Raw genomic sequence first — 26,432 nt, 5'->3', positions numbered from 1 at the left:
CCGGCTGGGAGCCGGCCGGCGCCTCCTCCCCGTTCCTGCCAGGATGTTCTCCCATTAGGAAGGATGGCTCCACCAAGAGTCCCCAACTTTGCCCTGCTGGTTCCCGAGCCCCCGGCTTTGCCCTGGTGGTTCCCGAGGGCCAAGCCCCGGCAGCGCCGCGGGGCTGCCGGCAGCCTCGGGCGTTTCCCGCGGGAAAGGGGCATCCCGACGCTGGGCGCCGCTTCCCTCAGGCCCACCGCGGGGCCGACTCCCCGCGTTCCGGGCAATACGAGGGTTATTTCTTTTATTAGTGCGGTGGTTCTCTCCCCCCGGCCTCTGCACACGTGGTTGTAAAGTCTGTAGCGCCATCTAACGGGAGCAGGAGGCCGGGCCGCTCCGCGCCGCCCGCGCAGGGGGAGAGGCGCCGGCTGGGTGGGCAGCGCCCTTGGGAGCGAGGAGTGCCCCGCATGAGGGGGACACGTCCTGTGCATAAAAACCGGCCCGAAAGGTGCTTTGTAACCCGGCCGGGGGTTACCCTCCGGGAGCTTCCCCAGCTTCTGCGGTTTTATTAGTCGTTGTAGCTGTGAAGAGCTGGAAGAGCTACCGCTATTTTTAGGGGTGGGAGGCGAGGGAGGAGGAATGGATAAATTCCAGCAGAGTCTGACAGAGTTGAGGGTGGAAGGAGAGAACCTCTTAGCCCAGCACGTTTGACTTCTTTCCCTTTGCAGGGAGGTCGGGGCGGGGGGGGGGCCCAGCCAGCTGCTGCATCTTACAAATGAACAGGGCCCCCATTCTGCTGCTTTAGTAAGTTTAGTATCTCAGCAAGCTTTTTATTTCCAAAATTTTTGAGCATATGCTAATTTTTATGGGTAAATTATGATGCTGCCCTTTTGACGGGACACTTCAGCCATGCCTCTGTCCACATCCACATGGGAGGCATCTGACTTGGTCACCCCAGTTCTGTTAAGTCACTGCATTACTTGCTCAGATTAGGAGAGTGTGCACCCCAGGCCTGTGGCATGAGCAGCAAAAAGAAAAATAGACTCTCCACAATGTTTGAGCTCATTTAAGGTCACATCCAGTCTCTACAGGTGCCTGCCTCACTTCAGGCCTTTCTACCTCTAAGGCTTCAAGTTAGAATTAGAGAGTGCAGGTATTTCCGCAGAACAAGATGTAAGTTTTTCTTTAGGTTTGAAGTTTTCCTTATTTCTGCTTCTGCATTTCTTTTACAGGTACAGAATGTGAGCTAAGTCTTCAAATGCATGTACCAATTTTATCGTGTTTACTTAGGTCTTCTGTACATGCATGTTGGCAGGGACAACCAAAGAAGCACAGAAATCTTTCTGTCCATACCTCAAATCATGAAATGGTACTGTAGACTTTGGCTAGTCACAACTGTATTTGCATGAGCCATACAAACTCTATTTATTTTTTCAGCCCAGGTTGTCCAATGCCTTTAGATGCCACTTCTGTGTGTGGCAAATGCTATGTGACTTGGATGGCCAGGCTTAATTTGCCCAAGTGATTTTGATTGACTCTGAATTGCCACTACTAAGGTCCAGCCCAAAAAGAGAGGTTTAGGTTACCAAGTCCTGCATGGGATTTTGACTTCCTCCAGACGCCAATGGGGAAATAAAGGCTTAAACTAGAGTTACCCATCAACATTGTTTGTTGTATATCCAAGACCTCAGTCTTAAAGCCCATACTGAAATATTCAGATTCTAACTCCTTCTTTATTTTGTTGTAACATCTGAAACGCCTTTGATGTCACCTGCATAGTTTGGAAATTGGTTTCATCCACCTACATTGCCTATGCCATCTTAACAGGGGAACAACTAATTGTTTTAAAAAACCTAGACCTTGAAATTCAGATCTGAAGTCCCGAAATAGCCCAAACCCAACATTTTAGATGCTCTTTCCTGGTTTATTGTATGGAGCAAAATCTTCCTACACAGCAGATGGAATTTTAAGTGAAAGATGACCAGGACTTTATCCTTTCTAATTCTGCTGTGCCACAAGCCACTACCTAAACCAGTCAATCAAGCAACAGTAATGACTGCTTGATCAATACTCTGCTGCTTGGTCAAATTTTATCGGGGTTTGCATTTTCAGAGATGAAAGTGTGATTCATAACTCCTGTCCCATGTCATTTTCTGACATCCTATGAGCATCAGCAATTAAAAATAACACGAGTTTATTCCAGTATCAAAATAAGGTTTGTAAATAAAAACTGAACTTCACATGAAAAAATGAAATAACATACCGTCATTGAACTGGTTTTATCAACAAGAAACTATAATGTGTACGGCAACAGACAGGAATAGATTTTCATTCCTGACTCTGGGAATGCTCGTCTTCTTCAATGATTGCGAAGAAGGGCAGTTTCTATCTATGCTGAAAGGAAAATGCATTTTTGGCTTTATGGGCAATACACAGCCTCTAATAGTCAGGCTAGGATGTCTCAGAGTAGGCATGAAAAATGAGATACGCTCCAGTTCATTAGACACCTAGGAAGAGTTAGGCTAGCAAGGTTTATAGCTAGTTCCATTGAAGGGTTTACGTATCTTAAAAGTTAGTTGTCTCAGTATTTGGATTTCAATCACCTTTTGCTAAGATGCTTTGGCATCCTTGATGTTGTGTGTGGCATCACAGGCTCACTATACTGTGAATTGAGCAGGTGTGTACAGACACCTTTGTGCCTTATCCAAAGCCATACTCTCCGGCAAAGGACAGGAACAGCGGAGAAGCCCAGGATTATGGTTAAATTGAGAAATAACAATTACTGGTTTCAGCTGAGAAAGTTTTTTAAAGTAAGAAAGTAAAAGTTTTTCCTCCCCTTCTACATGAACAGTAATGGAAGAACAGCTACCCAATGGCTTTCAGACAGAGGATTCCTCATGCTTTACCTCACAAGGACTGCAAATCCAGAAGAATGGCACATGGCACATTTTGCTGTCACAACTTCTAGCTTAGGAAAGGTCTTCCTGATATTGGTGGTGGAGACCCGCTTTGAGCTCTACAGTAGCAGATATTAATTTGTGTCTGTTGGAATGGGATATAAAGATTGTAATTAAACCTAAAATATGACACCTATTTTCTCTTACTGTATAATCTTTGGGGTTTCCCTATTACTCAAAGGAGTCAAGCTTTGGTTTCTAGATTACTTCAGTGTTGTCAATTTTCTCATACTTCAAAAATGAGAAGAGTTCCTTGATCTAATTTAGCACAATGCATTTCCCAGGTCAGCCCCAGGAGGGCTACAGGCAGGATTGTGAAGAGGCAGAAGCTGTGGCAATCAGAGGTATCTCTGTGCAACTGATGGGGCTGAGCCCATCATAAGCTTTTGAGTTCAATTTTTCTGAAGCTGTGGTGGCAAGTTTCTGTTAGTCCAAAGTCCTTTTGATCAGTCATTGGTGACTTATGTGATGGGCTTCTGTTTTTTGGTAGTTTCATTTGTTTGTTTGCTTGGTTTTGTTTTGTTTTCTGAGGGGTTAGTTCTGATTCAACTGAAAAAAACCTCTCTGTCAGAACCAAAGACTTTTCTCATTGTTCTTCCCATTCTGGTGCAGAAAGACAAGGGCCCAAACCCTTTTGGGGTTCTTCTAGTAAAGCAAGGAGCATAAATATTCCTTTGGACAAAACTGAAGCAACTTCATCCACATGAAGTTATTTAATTAAAATTGGAGTAGTTTTCAGAAGTGCTAGGGAATAAGTAGACTCAGCGGGTGCTCAGTCCCACTGTAATTCACAATCCCTTCATGTAGATGCCAATGTTTTGACTTGGCTGACTATCTTTAATATTTGGGTTTAAAACTTTTGGCCCATGTGTTCTGTTTCCTCAGGGCCCTCTAATCTTTGACTTTTACCATAGAAAAATCTTAATGTTTTCAAGGTTCCACCTTGCTAGCAATATGGTTTGAATCAGATACACTGCATAGAGACTATTTTGATTTTAAAAAAGAACAACCTTATGGTTTTATTTCTGCAGGTATGAATAAAAATCTGATAGATCTTGAGTTTAGAGCTTGCTTTCTCTTGATAGCAGACAGCATGAGGACTGTGATATGGATCAGTGATACAACATGTTTTCCTTCATTAGAAACACAACCCCAACATTAAAAACAGCCTGCTGAAGAATCATATTCATTTAGTAATCATGTAATTTCACAATCAAGGGGTTACTATCCCTCCCCCCACCCTGGCCTCCCTTTAGAACTGCCCATTTATGAACAACATCTGATACCAATAAGTTCATGATACCTATTTCTAAATGCCTGCAGTTCAAATGGAGCTTTAGCAGTTGAGTTATCAGATCCAGCACTAACTGCAGATGGGATTTATCTTCACTAACTTTAGCCATATACTAGTTAGTGTGTAGGCCAAGTCTCCTGTGTCCTCTCTCTCTGCATTCAATGGAGAAAGGCAGAGGGCAATTCGTGCCAGCTAGCTTAGGCACCTACTAAAGGGAGGGATGAGTCACCTTTTGAAGTTGCCTGCAGGGCTCAGTCAATTACAGCAGGCAGACAGGCAGTCAGCTTAGTTAGAGCACACCTGACCAGATGGCTGAAGTTAGGGTAGATGGGTCCTGTTCTACCTATCTGTGGGCAGTGCCAATAAGGACGTGCTGCATTCAGCACTGGCTCAGGGTTCAGGTCTAGCCAAGACGTGCTTTTATTCCTGAGTGTCGATGTGTTTTGCCCATAACAAATAATATCTCTCAGACAGGTTCAGGAAAAATTACCCCAGCCTGTAGCACATTTGCTCAATTTACAGTGATGCCAACAGAAATGCATTTTAATTTTTTTACCCTTTATTGCAATCCAGGCTGGAACAATTCTTAGAAGCAGGTCTTACAGTTTTTTTCATGACAGGGTAAATTGAACCCTCCCTTTTGTTCAAATATTTTCTGCATAAAACCATGAATCTAGGAACCAGGCATTAAACAAAACAAAGACTTCCAAAACCCAAACCAAAACCAGGCAGAAATAAATGTAGGAACACCTTTTTGAGTGGAGGCAATGGGTTGAAATATAATGCTTTACCCATGTCTGGCACACAGAACTTGTATAGAGTTAAATCTACACCATGATAAACTCAATTTTTTCTCTCACTTTCCAGTTAGTGAGACCCCATCCAGCAGGAGGTATGAAAGCAAGGGAGATGCTGGGAAGTGGTAGAAAAAACATATATCCACCAAAGCATTTTGTGTGTTTTTCACTGCAAGGGCTCACGCATCAGCTGGAGCCAGGTGGTGGTGGTGGTGGGATCAGTCACCTTTAGCTTGGGTGGGTGTCAGGCTGAGTCAGTCTGCAGCACTGGGCTGGAACCAAGCAAATTGTCAGAGTCATGGTGGAAACCAGACTGGTGAATTTCAAGAGTAGGGCATGACACAGAGAATGGCTGGCTAACTGTGGCAGGAGCATAACCAAGCACCTTCAGAATAACATATCTGGAGGAAAGAGGAGGGAACCTGTTACTATTTTTGATAATTTCACTCCAAGGACCTTTCTGGAGAAACAGCAGAAGCACATGGACCCTGTGGGCAGAGAAGAAAATACCTGCTTGCTCATCTGCAAGATCTCCATACATATGATCCCAGTGAAGCCAATGGATAATTTCCGATGGCCTCTTGCAAGAGGAAGAGCAAGTCTTTAGCTCTGCAAGTAGGTTTAGCTTCAAACTGGCAAAGAGCAGCACTGCATACACCTGAAATGGAAATAGACAAATATCCTAGACAACTTTATTTTCATTTTTGGTGATGTTTGAGTAGCAGGTAGGTAGTGAATAGGGCTTTTTCTCTATGTAGGATATAGCCAGTCTGAATATTTCAGATGGCGAAGTTCAGCTGAGTAGTCAGACAAGTCTGAAAAAGATGTTTTAGATTTCCATGAAAACCACATTCTTCCTCTTATTTGACTCAAGCTTCAGAATATGGCTCCAAATTGAAATGAAATTTCAAGGTTTATGTCTTTTGGTTCATGTTTGGCAAACTAGCAATAGTTTGGAACTAAAAAGCTGAGAAAAGGTTTACTAAACACTAAAAGAGAGCTGCAGTCTTCTTTCATTATAGAAATATCTCCCTTTAATCTCTCCCTCAGATATTCAGCCATGGTTGAACCCACAAGACTAACTTGGACTAGCAAGGTTTCTTCTTGCCACAAACACATAGATTTGCTTTCAACTGATGACTTTAACAGCTAGAAAATATTTTTCTGCTTTTGTTGATTTCCTGTGGTTGGCTTGTGTCTTTCTTCTTCTCCTTTTTTTATTTGTTTGTTTTTTCTTCTTTCCAACTTAACAAGCCAAGTTATTTAAGCCTCTTCTTGTTTCCTACTGGTCAAGGTGGATATTAAGGAAAGGCTTTTCACCCAGAAGGTGGCTGGGCATTGAAACAGGCTCCTCAGAGGAGTGGTCACTTCACCAAGCCTGACAGAGTTCAAGAAGCATTTGGACAACACTCTGAGGCACATAATGTGATTCTTGAGATTGTTCTGTGCAGGGTCAGGAGTTGGACTTCACTCAGGAGTGATCCTTGTGGGACCCTTTCAACTTAGGATATTCTGTGATGATCCTATGATTCTGTTATGTCATTCACAGAATATCCTGAGTTGGAACAGACCTACAAGGATCACTGAATCCAACTCTTAAGTACAGGGATCTGTCTGTACAGGGATCAAGCCTCCAACCTTAGTGTAGTCATGGTTCTGCACAGCTGAAATCGAGCTTTCCTGAGCATGGGTGCTCAGAGCTGCACACAAGGTCTCTGCAGGTTTTCTGCTAAAGCATTAACACTTTCTGATATCTGCCTCACTAGATTTTAGTTGCCTGTTTTGATGTCTAGGTCATACTGTAGCATAAGAATTTCTTTTCATAGCATGGCCAGATATTTGTGTTTATTTATAAGCTTGGAGCACCTAGGGGAAATTGTACTGCTAATAGTAACTTTGCATTTACAGTTTTTATTTAATCTTAACTGGTTTTCAGAGTCTTGACATGCTTTTTATTCAATTAATGATACCTCTAAATGCTGCATCTTTAAAAATTTAGAAGTCAGTACTAGTGTCATGATAGTTTATGAAAATGTGAAACAAGATTTTTCCCTACAGTTAGTTTGATGTGCCCTCCTAATTGCTTCTGTCCAGTCTTATGATGATTTTTTTTCAGTGGCGTCTGTATGCTGTGAGCCAGATCCTTATTATACACACAGTTTTTCTGCAGAGCTCCAGCTAACAAATAACATCATCTGCACTGCTGTGCCAAACCCTGTAGTGAAACACAAGTGAAGAGTATTATACTGTTCCCCCTGTGTAGGATATCATCCAAGAAAGTTTGGGAAGACTTTTGGTGTGATCTTTCCAGTCACATTTAAGTCCATTCCTTGCCTAATACCTGGTCTTTTTTTTAAAAGACATAACCTAATGTACTAACACATCTCAAGGCTTTCTCTTTTGTCTGGTACACAGATTCCCAAAACTTTTAGTTGCTCAGACCTGTAGAAACTCCATGCCCCTCACATTTTATTGCCCACACTCTGCAATACATCTGACTTTAATAGTCAATTAAAAAAATTTACCAAACTCTGCCCTTTTGAAATGCAAAACCTTATTAGCAGAGTCATTTAATCAAGGCTCAACCAGCATTACTTTTTAATAGATTTGTGAGAATTTTAAGACTTTGTTGACTATTACATCCATAAATATTTGGACTCTGTAATTTTTAGTGTGGTTGTTCTTGATCCATATTTAGGGAGGTAAAAATTTCAATGCGTGATACAAACTCAATAGAATTTGTCTCTCCAATGGCATCACTGTTGCCTGTATACCTTTACACATAACCCGACGAAAATCAGGGCGCTAGCACTGTCCAAGTACTCTCCTTTACCAGCTTTCCCCAAAATGATTTTAGCTGGAATAAATTCTGCTTTTTGCATTCTATCATTTCTGCACATACTTCTTTGCAGTGTTTCATATCATTAATGCACAGTTGTCTGCCACCACCTTCACCTTTACCTCTGCTTTTCTGAATAATGCATGTGCTTGGAGACCAGTGTTCCAGCTGTGATTGCTGTTCTGTTCTGAGTGTATATCTGTCCCATCTACTGCCCTGACAGCTTAGTTTATGCTCTTCCCTTTTTTGGTATATATATTGTTCTTAAAAATTTCTCTGCCCCATAAACACAGTTTTGTCAAGAGCTGAACCTGACACTTACTGTATTGCCACCTTGGAAGCAGTTCTCTTCGCAGTTTGCACTTTATTTATTCTTATTTCCTGCCATTCTGATCACTCAAATTTCTTTATCCTTTGGCATACCCTCTTGTACCTACACTTTCTCCTCTGGTGCTCCATGGGCGTGTGGAGATTATTTAAGTCTTTGACTCTGTACCCTTCCTTTCTCAGTTCAAAGCTCTGCTTATCAGTTCTGCCAGACTTGCTTCCAGGAGGCTGTTTCCACAGTTGCTTAGGCAGAGCCTGTCCTTCAAAAAGGGTCTTCTTTCAATAAATACATCCCAATGGTCAAACATTTCCAGTCCTTTGCTTATCTGCTGATCTTTCTTAAAGCACTCTTATTTTTGGCCTTGTTTTTATTTCCTATAGTACCAGTACCCTAGTGCTCTCTTTAAATAAGCCACAAGAAGAAGGGAAAATTAAAGAAGATAATGGCATCTACCCAAAATCTCCATTAATCTCCAGTTCTGAAAGTAAATTCCCTCATGCAATAAGGCAGCCCAGAGAGACAACTGAGCAGCAACCACAAGCAGTGAATATTCTGTTCCACACCCCTCAGGATTTCTTGTCTACACAGAAAGTTTTGCCATCCTTGCTTTGTTTGTCAGAAGCATGAAAACAATTGCCTGAGGTGGACAGAAAAATATCAGGGAAAAAAGTCCTTTTGCTGGTTTATTATTTTGTTCATCAAAACAGTTCCACTGGGGTGGTTCTGTCGGCATTATATTAGTGAAGGTTTGCTGGAAAACCCTTTCACAGGTAATAGATAAGGTCTAATGGATTGGCAGAGGGCAGGGACTACTCCATATCCTTGGAGGGTGATTCTTCAAGGCTGGCTTTAGAACCACAGCAGTTTTGGGTAGAAATGAATGTGATGTGAGAAAGGGCAGGAATAGCCCCCAGAGAATTAAAAAAGGCTGCAGTGGATGTCCTCATGGATGTTCTCTGCTCTGATCTCCTCAGATCAGCATTCCTGAGACACAGGCTGAGGAGGAGCAACCAAGCAGGAAAAAAAAATCCATCTATGTATCCATCCATCCATCCATCCATCCATCCATCCATCCATCCATCCATCCATCTTAACTACAAAGATACCACTTCTGGCTCAGCTTGTTCTCTAGCTTCTAATCACTAGAAGATACAAAAGTGTGTCGGAGAACAACGGCTGCATTTTTTGGCTTTGTAATTTTTCCTAAACATCTGCTATTCGTCACCATCAGAAGCAAGAGTCTAGAGGGATGTTGGTATTATCCAGTATGACCATTCCTATATTTTGATATTATGTTCTGATAATTTGGCCTTACACAGCCTCAGAAAGCCAAAGACATGGTAATATCTGGGCAAAAGGGCACAAATCAAACATTGCTGCCAAAGCCCATTCACTAATATTTTGGAATAAGCACATAATAAAAATGATGAAGAATCCACCCTTCAGCTTGGCTGTTTGCAGCAAATATTATAAGGGTATTAAACTAAACAATGACTTGTACTCATCTGGCTCTCCAGATGTTTTCTATGACTCTTATTTTCTATCAATCAGTTAACCATGGTTTTTGCTTTCCTTAGCAACGTATTTCCAAATCACAATCAAAGAAACTAACGGCAAATAATAACGGCTAGATTGTATTTGATTGCTGCTAGTTGCTCATGGGAAAGGAAACTGCAAGAAACACTGCCAATCCTTCACACTGGCAGACCAGCCAGGAACACTTCCAGCCCCCCTGACTGCCCCCGCAGCGCACTCTGTGCCAAAGGGGCTGAGCAGCGGTCCCGTCTGATGGGGAGACCCTATGGCTAGCAGAGGAGGGAGACGTGCCTGATTGCCATACGGGACAGGAGATACAGAATAATTTATTTCTCTTTCCACTGAGCCCTTTATTACAGCCTGCCCAACTCACTGAGAGACACAGCAGGCTTCAGTCATTTAGAGTTTATCAGTGGGTGTTTTTAGCCTGGCTCCATGAGGAAGCACAGCTCATATAATTGCTCTGTGTGTGCGTATGCACACGCACTTGTCTAAAAACTTTTGTACTTTTGTACCCATTGGGTAATTGTAGCTGAACCTGGCAGAAAGGCAGAGGTTCCAGAGATAATCAAGTTGGTAAGTTTTTGTGAATACAGAAAACTGAGGAGATTTTCTACTGATGGAAAGGCTGCAGCCCACGCTCGGTTCTCGTTTGACACAGAGAGAATCCACCTGGGAAAGAGAATGGTTGTATGTGAAGGAAAGCTTCAGTCAGAGCTTATACCTTATTAGATATAAGGGAATCCACTCCACAGCCAAGGCTTCTCTCCCCTATGGATTCTCCAGTGTCTGATAAGGGCAGAATTCACAGTGCAGCAATAGTATAATTCATTTAAAATGTCAGTCAGCCATGAAACACTAACTCCATTGGAAACTAGGCTTCCGGAATAATTCTGGTATTCATGGAAATACTTGTTCCCTCACATACTGCAAAGCTCCAGGAGGAATTATGGGTGTTTCTCCATTGCTTCCAGTCTCCAAGCTACCTCTCTCAGAACTATCTCTGCCCAACAGTAGACTGGGTCTTTCTAGCGCCCACAGCCTCTGGAGGCTTCAGAGAGGAAAGTTGTACTTCACTTCTTCCCTCAGAGCCAGGCTCATCAAGCATAACTTGTCTGAAGAACCTTATTCACAAAAGAGCTTGCCGTTCCCTTTTAGGCACAGAAGGGTAAAAAAAAAGAGAAAAAAAAAAAAGGCCAGCTTTCTCAATGGCTTCCTGGCCAGAAAGAATTGCTGGCTGCTGAGCGCTTGTGGAAAAATGCTCTATTGAGAAGTGTAAATGAGAATGGAATCTTTCTGAAAATCTGGATCCAACAGGGGACTATTGGCACTTGGAAGTTTGGCCCTCATTTCTTTTGAAATATGTAGCTCTTAAATGAGCAAAATCAAAAGTGATTTTTCAAAAGTCTCCTGCCTTCATTTCCTCTTATTCCCAGGTAGCACTGAAAATACTTGTGGTATTGATGTCAGGCATTATGCTCAAACCAGGAAAAGAAGAAAAGGACACATTTCAGTTGTCTGAGTGCTCAGGTTTCCTCTAGACACTGTTTTAATAACAGACTCATTAGGAAATTCCCCAATTATTTGTATTGTCTTCCCATGTTAAAAGACTGAATGTGATTTCTTAATTTCAATATTATTATTGAATAGGGATAGCTATTCCCTGCAGAATGAATGGATTATTCCAATCCACTCAGGGATCAGCATTATTTCTGTCTGCCACATTTCCCTGGAATGCATAGTAATGTCATGATAGGTATTTGACAGTGGTATTAAAAAAGTAAGAAAGGAGAGAGACATATCAAGTAATTTGATTAGTGATAAAGAGCGAGCAGGAGATCAGCACCTGGAAACAAATGCAAGTTCTCCCATCAGAGAGAATCCCATGTAAAATGTAACAATTCTGACACCTGATCTTGGCAGAATGAAAGTCAGTGCTGATTTGTAACAGATCTGCATGGGAGCAGGGCTTCAATGACAAAGAAAGCAAAATTTACTTTCTGTATAGCTACATGGTGCTGTTTGGCTTCAACAGATGTTGCAACTATGTGCTGGGAGTTAGACTCTGGCTCTGCTAAAAGTCAGAGTTGCAGGAGATTGCCCTGAGATTGTAGGCAGGACAGATCTGATATTACACAAGCAAGAAGGAAATACAAACCTCACAGAATTAACATATATTGTCACATTCTATTAAAGGTTTCTGTAGGGCTAGATCAGATTAAGTGCACTGAATTGCAGTCATCTTACAGCATATGAAAATATTGTCATGGATAGAATTTTTCATTAGTGAATAAAATGCAGAATAATGAACAGTAGACAAAAAAGAGAGAAGATGTAAAGCCAATCAAAGGAAGGGCAGATGTTTAAAAAGTCTTTTGCTATTCAGGATTGTGATCCAACAAAAGCAATTATGTTTCTGCTTTCTCAATTTCAAAACAGCAGAAAAGAGCTTTGAGGTTTTTCCAGTGCTTATGGTCTATCTCCACACCGTTAACTGAACAGAAGGTAACATAATACCAAACATAGCCAAAGGCAACTGATTCCATGCAAAGCTTATAATTTGGGACATCCAGTGAGTTAAAGGGGATCGTAATCAAGAAGGAGATAGATATATATATTCAAAAATTGCCAAAGAAATCTATAAGAAGCCTAATTAAATTCTCTTATAAATCTGGAAGAGGAATCATAAAAAGAAGACTAAATCAGTGCCTACAGGTGGAAATTTCACTTGGTAGCTGCCCTCTGAACTCATGAGAAAGATAATGTGTGGAATTTTGTTGAGTAATGGCTGGCATGTGACTGCAGAAAAACAATAGATTCTCTTGGAAAAATACTGAATATTATTTTTGCTCAAAATTTTATTGTGTTATTTTTGAATGGATAATACCTGAGCTGTACTTATAAATACAGTCCACCACATTTCTTCTTCAGTATCCCTAGCCACTTACCTAAACAAAAGTAAATGAGGCTGAAAATGGGAATCTCCACTGAATGCAGTGTATGTATGGGCCAATATGCAATAGAACAGAGAGGAACATGACAGAATAGGCATTCTATACTGTGAGGGAAAAACTTTCTTCATAATACAATATTCTTCCTGTGTTACCTGATGCAGGTCTGATGTAAAAACGTGCTGCATGCTGGTCAGAGTAACACCCTAATAAAAGGGTGAAGGTCGCATTTCACCCTTTGCAGTAGTCGTACAACTTATCAAAACTGTGTCATTGAAAGTGGTCTGCGGTGAGACAAAAGCACATGCAGCCACAGAATAGAAAGTTGTTGGAGTCTGTGGAATTTTTGCCTCGACTTTAGTGGGGCTGAGTTTTTTCCACACAGTTTGTCTATTTCTCTGATTCTTGTTCTGTTGTGCTATTCAAACAATACTCCTCTCTACCTTGCATCCCTCACCAAGGGAGGAGGAGGAGGCATAAAATCTTTTTGCAGATAAGTGGGTAGAACTTCAAGGCAGCATAAGATGAACCTGAGCACAACCCCAAACAGTCTCTTACATGCCTAGAATACAACTTAGGCAAAATGCAGGTGCATACTGAAGGTCACACAGAAAATCCTGCCAATCTGAGTTAGGTATCTCCAAGGCATATATGTTGCTGGGTGTTACTTCCTTAGGTGCCCAGTATAGTTCTACTGTATGTGCCCAGCCACTCCCACCCACAGCCAGCTCAGCTGAAAAGGAGTGTGTAACCTTCCTGCAGGCAGAGGAGTTAGGGACCTGCTTTCCTATGTAGCAGAAAGTGCTAAGGTACAGTGAAAAGGACAAAGCCTGGAGCAGGTCCTAAGGATTCAGGAGAACAAGACTCTCGGTCTTGCTGGAGAAATAAAGGATGAGAGGCACCAATTGCTGCCCCAAGACACAGGCTTCTGCCTCATTTTCCTGGTCTCTGTCTGAAGCAAAGTAGTGCTGTCGTGGCTTTGTTTGCTTTGGGTTGCGTTTAGGTTTGGTTTTTTTGCAACATGTGGCAGAAAAAGAAACAGCTTACTTGTTTTACATTTTGAACTGGCCCTGCTACAGGGTCACATACTTAAACCATTCTTATTTCCTTTCACAAGCTGGGCCTCCCTATCTCATACTCTGTTGGGTGAGAACCTACGGGGTTTGCCTCAAAGGTCCACAGGACCATAAGGTAGGACTATTCTGGGTTTTGGCAGCAATTGAGAGCCCTCCTGTTTGTTTTTTTGGGGCACATGGTGCTAACTAGAAGCTTTTGAACATGAAGGGGTGTAGTTTCATTACTCAGGATCAGCTTACAGTAAAGCAGTTCCCCATCTGGCTTGGAAAAAGGACAAAACAGGCTCACCTCCATCTGCAAAAGACCATGTCAGCAGAGTCTCATATACTCTGGGTCTCAGCATTCTCAGCCACTTCCTTTCAAACACGACAACTTCTGTCTGCCCTTTGTGCAGTTGCCTGGCAGCTTGAATGCTTTGGGAAACAAAAGTTCTCAGTTCTATTGATTTTGAAGGTCCCTTAAGGAGACTCGTACTGAGAAAGAGGAGGTAGCAGGGAAGAGGACCACATCTTACTTTGCTCTGTGGTGAGCAGCAGTGCCGTCAAGGAGTCTACAGCTGCAGAGCTAAATAGAGCAAAGGCGAGGCATGTTTTAACATGGCGTGTAAATAGGGAGGGCCAAACTTCAGGGTTCAGAGCTTCTCATTCTCTGTGGGAATGCTTATTACCTGCACCACTCATGGCACTCCTTTCTGCTATCTCTGGCTCTATGGTCTGTGCTTTCTGCTGCATAGTTACCCAGACAGCAGAGAAAACAGAAGCACTCTCTCTTCAGTATTCCCATTCTCACCTATATCCTTCTGATGGAACTACTGTCTCTGCATTATTGTAGAGTCTGCTGAGATAGGGCTTGAGTCCCACTTCTGGGGCTCATATTCAACTGGTTATTAGCTAAGAGTGGTATCACCATGAACCTCATCCCAATGGAGAAAAGAAACAAGCCACCTGCCTTCAAATGTGCAAGTAAGATAGCTAAACACAGAACAGCTTGGTTCAGAAACTGACATTCAAAGGCACATTTAACTGCAGCTCTGATGTAGGGCAAAACTCCCCTTACTGGGATTTCTTATTGGCTTCAGTGACATAGCTTGCTGTGCCCATGCTTAGGGTATATTTACATTGGTGAGTATAGACAGACATGTCTGCTCCATCTGTGATCCTGGCCAAATGAATATATGGCATTATTGTCCTGGAGATTAGTCTTGTGACCTTAGGTCCAGAACTGTAGCTGTATGGGTACCCACAGGACCCATACAGGAGGTCTCACTGTACCCATCCTCAAATGTGTACTTTTAAAGTGCTAGATTTTGCCAGTCAGTGTCAAGGGAATTTAAATTTTTCTACTTGCATGTTGCCTATACCTTAGCCCATGACTGTGACCTAACCTGGGAATTTACTCACTGCTGATATCTAAAGCCAGAATGCCACTCCCTAGGCTGGATCTTCAAACTGTTGGGTCAGTGGAGATCCTGTGTGGACACACTTGAATTCTGCCAAGGGCCAGCTGTTAGCACAAGCAAAATGTGAGCAGTGGCTTAGACTGACCTTTGCCCAGGTTATAATGGGCTATTATAATAGCCATTTAACCTGTGTCCTATGTCCTTGAAAGCCAGGCTCTGTGATGACACAACATGAGAGGTCAATATGCATCAAGGAACCTGCTGCTCCTCCAAGGATCAGCAGTCATCCCCACAGTTACCCAGTGACAGCAGCATCCAACCATGGCTCTTCAATACGTTTTATTTTTTCCCTCACCTCTTATAGCTTGAAAAGCCCTGGGGACCTAATCTTCTTTCTCTTCTTCAAGGCAAAAATGCTGGTTTCAGGGACACTGCAAGGCATCTTGGTTTGTCCCATACATGGTGTGGTATTCTGTCACTCTCCAAATGTGCCAGATGCTCATAAGCTTGAGCTGAGAGACAGAAGTAAATATCTGAATGGTGGTATTAAAAAAAAAAAAACAAAAAAAAAACAAACAAAGAAACAGCACATCAAGACTCCCCCTCAGCACATAGTCACCACCTTATTGCTGAGATAGGTTTACTCTGTTCCTGTTTCACTCCAGGGAAAGTGGGACCCTGCTTCCTCACCAGCCTGCCTGATGGTGAAGAAGGATGTGCTCCTCCTGACAGAGTAACAAGTGGCATAAGTTGAGAAGTGGTTTAAAAAGCCATCCCTTACTACCTCTTGGTGTCTTCAAGCAGAGAAACCTGTCAGAGTATGTGCCATTTGGATCACAGCGTCAGGAGAGTCACAAAGCTCATCAGGACAAATCCATAGGCAAACATCCTGTGTACACAGAGCTTTAAGGGTCTTGCTCAGCACTCTGAATTTTGATTCAAGAGCTACGTACCCCCTTCCAGGTATCACATAGCTAGCTGAGGACTGTTACTAGATGAGATTTTCTGCTGATCAGGGTAAAGAGGGGGATGCACTCAGCTTTGTCCAGAAGTTTGTATCCATTCCCCTTTCCCCCCTTTCCTCAGATGTTACAGCCCAATCAGTTTTGTAATTTAACTCTGTCTGATTGCTTCTTGACTTCCAGAAAGTGATTCAGGTTTAAAGAGAAGAGCCTTTGGAGCTGGTCTGTTTTATGTGGCTTCTTGGATTATCCCTTCAAATTATACTGGGTAAAGCTTAGAGGATCAGCTAGAGAGCTCACTTTAGGTTTTTGCTCCTGGGATTCTTGTTGCACTGTAACAGGTTAGCTTCTGCCTCCATGAGGGTCTTGGAAAGGGAGAAGGAAATACAGAAACACCTCAATTGCAACCCTGGTCTGCCTCCACTAGGCTCTTCTAAATGGTTTCTGTAGGAACAGATGGCATAGGAAATGGCTCTGTCATCTTTGTATGAGCTAGGAACTCCCTAGTGCCAAGGGAATCCTTGAATGGGGAGATTCAGTAACTCCCCAGCTATTTCAAAGTGGGTCAAAATGATTCAAGAATCTGGCCCATTGCAGCCTCATTTCCTCTGAAAATCATACCAAATTGAGGGGGTGATGAGAAGATAGAGAATAAAAATTTCAAAGAGGATCAAAACATGCCATTTTAGCTTTTGTATGTATAAACACGCATAATATGACATTTTGTTTAGACAGTTATTTAAAAAGAAACTTACAATCTTTTTAATTAACACGAATGCAAAGGAATAGGCTATAAATATGAACACAGGAAGGTAGGAGTTGACAGCACACAGCCTTCCAGACAATCTTTTTTTCAGTTGTTATGGGCTATAATAAAATTCTGTTTTCCTTTGCAAATTTTCCATAATGATTATGTTTGTTTTAGGTAACAAATTAACTGTGGGTGACATTTTTTTTCCCATATATCATGTCATGTGTCAGAACCCTCACCTTACAGCTAGAGTGGGAACAGTGGATGGGATTACAGGAAGAAAGAGAAAGAGAGAGCAAGATCACCATATGGGCAGACCATATCTGAATGGTGGATGTGATATACCATCTAATTTATGCTGCTGCCACTATTAAAACATCTCTGGCTCCAAGTCTCATTACCTTACCTCACCTTACCTCTGCCATTCCACTGCTGCCCACTTCACTTTACCTCTGCTGCCTGTCTGCCTGACTCGTGAAATGCTAAACAATTTTGATATTTACCTGTTTATGATTAAATTGCAAAATGATCTGTTTAGTTCTGTTCTAAATTAAGGTCTACATTAAATGTCATAGCATTTATCTTTCATAAAACGAGACAGCAAGGACACTAATTTCCCAGGCACTCAATCACTGCCCGGTGCCACCGGAGAGAGTGGCTGTGGAGGCGCGTGCCCGCCATTCACAGCCGGCTTGACAGCGCCCAGGCGGAATCATAAAAGTCAATTAATCATTAAAAGCTGTTACCAGCCCGTATTGAACTGCTGTGGCACAAAATGTTAATCAGCCCCACATCAATACCATAAATTCCTGCAAATTGGAGTGGTCGATAACGCCGAGGCCCGGCAGGTCGATGGGAGGGCGCGAGGCCTCTCCGCCAACATGGTGGCTGGGCAGCCGCCCTGTCCTGTGCCGGCCCGCTGGGGCTGAGCAGGTGCCGATGCATCACTGCCCCTGATGGGTCTGTCAATAACACCGAGCAGGGAAGGGCAGCCCTCACCATTTAATCGCTGGAGGCGCCGTGTGTCACTGCATATGTGGCAGCTTAAAAGCAGGGCCAGGTCAGTTGCTGCCCAGGGACGGGCTGGGGCGGCTGGCGCCGTGCGCCATTAACCCGGGCACTGCTGTGGAAGGAGTCACCTGGAGCTCCCTGGCTTAGGAAACTGTTCCCTGCTGGGTTATAATATTACTCATGAATGGTCATGGAGTTGTTCATTAATTCCCTGTGGGCCCAGGGATGGTGTTTTTTATTAGGCTCTGGTGCACCGCTGCCAGGCACCCATGAAATGGGGCACATGGAGGTGTGGGCAAAAGGGGAAGGTCGCCTCTGCCTTGGCACCTGCCTAACACTTTTCCCCATGTAGCTACTGCTGCCGTGGAAGTATGAGGAGTACAAGTCAGCTGCCCCGCAGAAGAGAGCTCCCCCTGCGGAGCATTTTGGGCCTCTCCTTCTCAAAGCAACCCTATGTTTTTCACTGTTGGCTATACCAAAGACGTCAAGTGGCTTCCTCGCTTCCTTGCCACCCTCATTCCCAGGGCCAAGGAGGACTCCTGGCCTTCCCACCTAGACATGCAGAACAGACTGAGCCAAGCAGGAGACCCTCTTGAAGAGAAGTGAGTGCCACAGAAAGGACTATGTCCCTAGGGAGTAGAACTCAGTTCCCTGAGGGCATCACAGCAATGCCCCTGCTGCCTTCTGCTGCTCCTTTTCCTGGGAGGGGACATCCCATCCCTTGCAGGGCTGCTGAAAGCTTGGCTGAGCCAAATCAATTTATCTCCTGTTACTGTTATTAAATCTGACCTGAAGTGGGGAAAAAAATAGCATTTTTAGGATTGCAGGATATTAAGAAACCTCTTTAGAGATGAAAGAAATGCCTGGTACCATTACTCTGGGGAAGGATTGTGTTCCACTGGTTTCATTGTCATTTAACAGAGAACATAAAGGTTAATGCTGAATAAAATAATACTCATGTTGATTATTTTAATAGTCTCAAAGTATAACTTTTTTCCCTGGACTGCAGTTATCTAATCCATGTGCTGTACATGCACCAGCAGTATTTTGTACTTTTTCACAGCACAGATATGATGGTTCCATTAAGTTCAGGCTGAGAAGCTATTGTGTGTATCTCTAATACAATCGTTCCATACTCTGTGGAAAATGGAAAATATACGGATCTACAGACATGCTAATCCCCAAGATTTGTACATTTTTAAAGATTAATAAAAAAGTCCATCTTATTATTATCCGAGTTATAGGAAACATCAAAATAAATTAAGAATCCTACTGCAAAGAAATCCCCTATTCAACATATCGAGACAGGATGATGTTATGAGTGTTCAGACAAAGGTAATACAGTCCCTCTATTTAATTGCCCTGACACCTTGCTCAGTTCCTCCAGCTATACTCTGGGAGCTAAAAAACCCCTCTCATTGTTATTAATTGTATTCCTTTTTAAATGTAATGTCATATTGCTGTGAACTGAGCTAATGAAACATACTCATAATACCAAAATAGGTATATTTCTTCTTTTACAACACATTCTATCAAAACTGTCTGCTAAAGACATTGTGTTAAAGACCTTTCATAGAGCTTTATAAAGAATATCTCAGCTACTCCAACATTTCTATTACATGATCATTAAAATGCCCAAGAGAACTAAACAATATAGTGTGGATCCAGTTATCATATAAGACTTTAGAAATATTATTAATTCCTGCCACTGATTTATGTTAATACTAATGCTAGATTACATGCTATGGCTACTAAACAGCCACTGAATACCAATTCACACAAAGACAGTCCCTGTCCTCTCTGTGAAAGCTGCACTCTGCGGTTGTAATGAGAACCTGAATTATTTATCTCTCTTTATCCTGCAATAGTTCACTTGATCACAATCACTTTTTTCTCCCCTGTTTCTACCACACATAAATGCGTGTAAACATGACATAATAACAACTACTATCTTTGCCTGTTTCAGCCACGTGAGATCAGTCGGAGGATGGAAGCAAAAGTACTGCCCAGGGCTGAGCAGGAAAGGGGTATGAGGTTCCCTAAATGATACCCTCACCTGAGTGGCCTTCAGTATTTTTAAATGCAGATCCAGAGTAAATCACAAACTGAGCAATACAGAAGACTTCCTTGCTGATGGTTTCCACTGCTGGCAGCTTGTCTCAGGTGCCCACTGCTTTTCACAGTTCTAGCTGGGTGTGAACAGCTCCTCCGCAGCACGTGCACAGGCTCTGCTCACTCTGAATGAGACTCCAGGCAAAGCCAGCAGCGTGGGCAGGATCAACTACTGGTCCATTTTGGATATTCATGCAAGAAATCAATTGCAGAATATTCTGAGTCACAGAATATCCTGAGTTGGAAGGCATCCATAAAGACCATTGAGTCCAGCTCTTAAGTGAGTGGCCCATACAGAGATGAAACCCGCAACCATGGCATTACTGGCACCATGCTGTAATTGAGCTAATCTCATCGTTTTCCTAATCAAGAACAGAGGTGTGGCCAAAAGCTCTTCTACATGAGGACTGAGTACTGCATCCACAATGTTGCTGAGCAGCCTGTGGCATTTCTGCGGGAGTACTTTTAATCTGTCTGTAACACCTCTTCTGTACTCTTCATTGTTGGGTTTATGCATTATTGGTCAGAATGCATTTTGCTCCCTTCATATGTGGCATAAGTAAATTTAATTCCATCTGTGATATTTGTATGCTGCAGCCCCACTACCTGCTATCTCACTCTGCACTTTGACTGGCCTTGGCTCATCCGGAGGATAGGAATACAGCTCTGCTGAAGTAGTTCTGAGAATCCTTCTGGAGAGTTCTTTGGGGAGGATCTGTTTTCCTGTTTCCAAAATAAATCAGCTCAGTCTGCATCTAGGACATTATTTCAGCAGTAGGACACCAACACATCTCACCAGTTCTTCCACATCTTTTGCAAGCAGCAATGAAAATTATGTTCTCTTGGTCATGGCAGCCATCCTACAAGTGTTGCTGTGGAGGCATGCAGCTTGTACACCTACTGCTCGGTGACCCTGGCTCGAGAGTTCACAACTGCATGTTTCTTGCCATAAAGAGTTGCAGAATGCCATTTTACCTGGTGACAGGACAGGTAGGAACTTGATCTGAGCTGCTAAGGATCCATAATGGCAACAGAGTAGCATGCTGTAAATGGAAGATGGTCAGCTATGGAAAGCGCAAAAAAAAAACCCACTCATGGAAATTTGAACCACATCTTAGCTGGGCAAGAAAGATGACTATTACTATTCTCAAGAAATGCTGAGGAAGGGGTTGAAAAGGTTATTTAGAAATGTACAACCCAAATTACTTTTGCTATACAATTTGAAATGGGAATAATGGAAAAGAGAGAGATAGTTCACAAGTCAGCATGCACACAGCCTACTGGTACTTTGCTACCTGTTTGTACTGGATGCACAAACCTTGGGCTCTGTCAGGACTGTTAGAGGACCTATTGCAGAATTTTCTGAATTCTTGGCCTTTCAGTTACAAATTAGTTGAGAGGCATATTTTTCCACTGTAATTTACTTTTAACTGTCATTCACTGCACTATTTCACTGCCAGTGTCACTCAGCTAATAGGACATCCCATGATGGGTTTTTCCACAACCGTTGCTTGTCCAAGGCTCTGCAAGTGCCTCACTTGTCCTGGCAGGGAAACCTATCAAGGTTAACAGAACCATCATGTTAACCACTATCCAAGTTAGTGACTCTTTCGCTGCCAATTTCAGCCACCATCTTCAGCACCAGAATTTTTCACCAGAAAAAACTGAGGAGTACAAATAGAAGGGTGAGATTTTTATCAACATCCCTTCCTCCCACTTCCTTTAAAGAGATTGATTAGGGTAGAAAAATTTGTAAGTATGATTGTGGATGTTTGAAACCACAGAAATGGGTGTATCTGTGTTATTAAAAGCCAGTGTCACTGTAAGGACTTGAATCTCAGCAAGTGGTGAGCTCTGAAATACTTCCTTCACTGCAAGGATGAAAACAGGACATTTGCTGTCGGGCCACAGGAGAGGGGACCTCAGAGTCCAGCTGTGATATCTGAAGATGGAGACTATGTTTGGCTGTGCTGCTGGCCCACACTAGCTCCATCTTCCCTTCTTCCTGCATCTGGTTTACTTTGAACACATTTTGTTGGTAAGGTAGTGTCTGGCTAATGACCTACAGCCTAATAACCTGCAGGCTCCTGAAACTGAAAGGGTGGGGAGAAGAACATCGCTGACAGGGGGGCAGAAATGAGTAAGGAGGAGGAGGAGCAAAAGTGGCCCACAAACAGTATCAGATCTTGAGCCTGTGTGCATGGGGAGCTTTGGGAGCAATGTTGACCATATACTGTGAACCAACTTTCTTTTTCAACCAAGCCTAGCCCAGCACTATTCAGTGATGTTATTGACATGGTGCCTCAGAGGCGGACCCTGAATTCTAATTAGTTATAATGATTAATAACGTTCAGTACCCCAAAAATGGTATTTTAATTTAGGAAAACAGAATGTCAGATTTTATGTGTTATAAATTAATCTAACTCCAATCTACTTCTTATGGTTGCAGTTCGCTACCATGACAAACATTTTTCTTTTGGGGAGCAAAGGCATAGAGGTAGACTTTAAACTTTTATGGCAGTCTAAACCTAGAGTAATTCTGTTGAGTTTGAAGGATTTACACCATATTGACAGTGTAAGAAATGGGGTCAGAATCAAGACAGTAAAGCAGTGCCATTTAGCATCTATCAGAGTTGATGAGGGCTTACATTGAAATATTTAAAACCATGGGTATTTTAGTCAGATAGGAAAATGCACTTTCAGAGTCCAATTTAACAAAGTCTAATTTCAAAAACTGAAGTCCTGTTCTCCTAATCTGAGTGACTTTAGATACATATGGGAATATCAAAACATGATTGCCCTGAAACTCAATCTTCTTCTTTTTAATTAAAGAAAGAATTCTATCTTAGTCACCTGAGAATCTGAAAGATAGTCTAAGTATTTGACACTCAGAAAAACTTTTAACAGATAAATTATGATGACAAGAGACAAAAAACTACCATCAATAGTAAAAGCAAATTTAAAATAAAATTGAAGATGCTCTAATAATTTAGAAAAAAAAGCGCTAATCAATCCTGATCTTAAAATTCTTCCTTCAAGCCAAAAATAAATGTGTTGCAGTAATTAATTTAAGTTATAGAAAGTCATGACTAGATCTCAACTGCCCTGGATTCCAGCATCAACTGTTGTAAATCAGCAGAGCTCAAGTGATTTCAATGGAGCTGCACTAAGATAGGTTAGATAAGAATCTGACCCTCAATTACTTTGTAATTTTTTTCCTAATCAACAAACAAAATACAGTTTTTATGTTAATGTAGACTCATAGAGTCCTAGAATGGTTTGGGTTGGAAGAGACCCTTGAAGGTCATCTGGTGCAATCTCCCTGCAACGAGAAGGCATCTTCAATTAGGTCACCCAGAGCCCTGTACAACCTGACCTTGGAGGGATGGGGCATCTACAAATCTGTTCCAGTGTTTCACCACTTTCATCACACAAAATGGCTTCCTTATATCTACTCTGAATCTACCCACCTTGATGTTAAAACCATTACCCCTTGCCCTGTAGCAACAGGCCCTGCTAAAAAGTATGTTCTATTTCATATACATCCCCTTTAAGTACAGGACGGCTACAATAAGATCTCCCCAGAGCCTTCTCTTCACCAGGCTGCTCTACCTCAGTTCTCTCAGTCTTTCCTCACAGGAGAGGTGTTCCAGCCCTCTAATAATTTTGTGGGCAGGGTCTCATTGCAGTGGAGTAGAGAGGGAGAATCACCTCCCTCGATCTGCTGGACACACTTCTTTTGATGCAGCCCAGAACATCACTGGTTTTCTGAGTTGCAAGCACACCTTGCCAGCTCCTGTCCACCTTGTCATCCATGAAACATCTGTCTTAAGCCTTTGCTGATCTTCAGTCCTAACCTAGTGTTTCTTTTGTATCAGATCTCTCAGTTTCTCTGTTTTAACGGTTTTAAGAAGTAAGAAAAGTCATTGAGAAAACACGTTATTTAAATAAAATTCTGCAACATTGACAAAATATGTGTCTTTTACACCACATTCACCACTTTCTCCTGACTTTGAAGAAGAACTAGGCAATGCTAAAGGATTAATCTCCTGGCATAATTTTTCTGGTGTCATTCAGGCTAACATACATAGGAGTGCATATGCAGTCACATACCCTATATTGATTGACAGGCTTTTGTTAGAAAAGTTTTACTATGCACATCCCAATTTTCCATTTTAAAGTGTGTTCATCCCCAAGAATGTTGTATTGAAAAAAGAGAAATTGAATACAGCTGAGATAAATAGATCACACTAATACTAACACTCCTCTGATCCCTGCAGGCAAAAGCTGAAAAAGCATTTCAGGCTCTGGGCTGATGCTGTGAGTGTTGTGCACAGACTTGTGCTTCCGAGGTGCAATGACTGGTGCAGACCATAGTTCCTCAAGTGGTCCTTCAGTGCCAGGACTGGAGTTCTGGGCAGTGCTGGCAAAACTGCTTCCACAGCCAAACAGTGAACAAGGTGGGGGATGAAAGATCTGCTTTTCCCACTAGATGAACAAACTGCTGTACATGGCCACATAAACACCTGGCTAAGCAAAGCATTGCAATGACGTGGAGCTGGAAATGAGTAGTCGAGGGGCTGGAGGGTCAAGAGCTACCTAAGGCCATCTAAATAACACCAAATTTGTCACCAAATAAGAAGCCACACAATCTGCTACACAATCTGCCACACCATACCACACTAAACTTTCAAGAGCCGTTCCACAGCCTGAATTACAGACGAGAAGCAAACAGGAAGCACAGACAAATGGTGGAGCTCTGGCATCCTATGCCAAACCAATTAAGCAGTCAGACCCATCGGTAAAATTGTCTGGAAAGAAAACAGCTTTGTGCCCTTCCTGAGTACAGCACAAAGAGAACTGGGAATACTGCATGGCTGGAAGGAAACCCAAGCCAACCAGCAAATTGCAGTGTTGGTGGCTACACTGAGTTCTGTTCCCTCAGTGCCCTTGGTTTTACAGGTGTAGAGGTCCCCAGATCACTTCCTAATAACTTTTCACAGAATGCAATGAAAATGAATCTCATGTCATTTTTCTTTCATTGACAGTGAAGCTTTTAAAACTTGGGCATACAGATATGCAATCCTATTTTGTTCTGTATTCTTTTCTATTTGCAGGTGTGGTTTATGGTCATAGCAATGGTAGGAGAAGGACAGAATGCCCCTTATACTTTAACCATCAGGTTGCCATTGTGAACATTCAATAGCATTCTGCCTGCTTCAAAATAAAAAGCACCAGCAAATATTTAATGCTATACAAAAATTAGAAAAGTCTGGAATTGTCTCTCATTTGTGAACCTTAATCATATCAACCTGTTCACATACATGAGTGTATCAAATGCCAAAAGCCTGCTGGGAACTCATCCCTTTGCCAGCTGGTATGCACTGTATTTGATCAGGACTTTTTTCGTATGGGAAGCAATGAAAGAGCATCACAGCCGTTTGACAAAAAAAGATGAAAACCAGCAAACACAACTGGAATTTTCTGAGAACAAGCACACACACTGCGTGTTCATTTATTTTCCCACAAACAGGGAGATAGACAAGAGGATGCAGCCTGTGAAAGCCATGCTTATCTAGGACAATATCACTGGGGCATAATATATTGCTGCAGAGAAAGCACATGTACTTCCAGTTTTCATCAGGAAGAGAAGCTAACAGTTAGTCTGAGTACACGGAGCAAGCCACATAGATTGACAAGGAATTTTGTTACCAAATGTTCATCACCCCTTGAAGAAATTATGTGCTTTGCTGCACAGTGGTATAATTTTTTTTCCTCACAGAAAGTGGAAAGAAATTCAGCACAGTGGAGGAGCAGATCAGCAAGCAAGAGGCCCAGAGTTATGCCTACAAATGTCCTCTGCAGCCCTTGAGAGGGAAGAGGGGAAAGGGAGCCTGCTATTCCTGCCTGGCTCATTAAATGTGCTCTGAGCCATCCTGTTGAATGCCTTTCCTTCCTGCAGCTGAATAATTTTTTGACTGAAAAAAGGAGTAAATTTTACACTAGAAACTTTCTCTTAAAATACAACATTGGTGAAAGACAAGTGGGATGATACATGTTATTATAAGTCTTTTAGTCTAAGATTGAATTTAAACACATGGGCTTAAATTTTCTTCTCGCTTTACTGGTCTTGCTGTTTTCAGCCTTGCCCACTGTTTTTGCTTCTGACCAATATGCCAGCAGCTGTTTCCCTTCTATTGCTGCTTTTCCCTGGGTAAAGTGAGGTCTCTCTTAGCACTGAATTCTGCACTAAATAAAAATCTGCCTTTTTAATAATGAATCCTTCCCATTGTCTCAGGGGCCACACACACAATTAAGAACAATATGAAATTTAATTAACATAAGATAATAATAAGGGTATGAATGTCACAGGGAACTGTGAATACAGACCCCCCACAGCAAATGATTTGGGAACTAGAGTGAAAGCCAGCTGCTAACA

At 42.3% G+C, this 26,432-nt stretch overlaps 1 long non-coding RNA gene across 2 annotated transcripts; it reads left to right on the top strand.

The window, feature by feature from the left end:
• The first annotated feature begins 17,713 nt into the window (after positions 1–17,713).
• Positions 17,714–26,036, top strand: LOC135293612 (uncharacterized). 2 transcript variants are annotated; one of them, XR_010355729.1, is made up of 3 exons: positions 17,714–17,930; positions 18,234–18,483; positions 19,848–26,036. It is a non-coding gene; the product is annotated as an uncharacterized LOC135293612 (long non-coding RNA). The 2 variants fall into 2 exon arrangements; XR_010355728.1 differs by lacking the exon at positions 18,234–18,483.
• The last annotated feature ends 396 nt before the right edge of the window (positions 26,037–26,432 follow it).

The sequence above is a fragment of the Passer domesticus genome, chromosome 2 (assembly GCF_036417665.1).
Source record: "Passer domesticus isolate bPasDom1 chromosome 2, bPasDom1.hap1, whole genome shotgun sequence".
Lineage (NCBI taxonomy): Eukaryota > Metazoa > Chordata > Aves > Passeriformes > Passeridae > Passer > Passer domesticus.
This window is presented reverse-complemented; position numbering and strand designations above follow the sequence as displayed.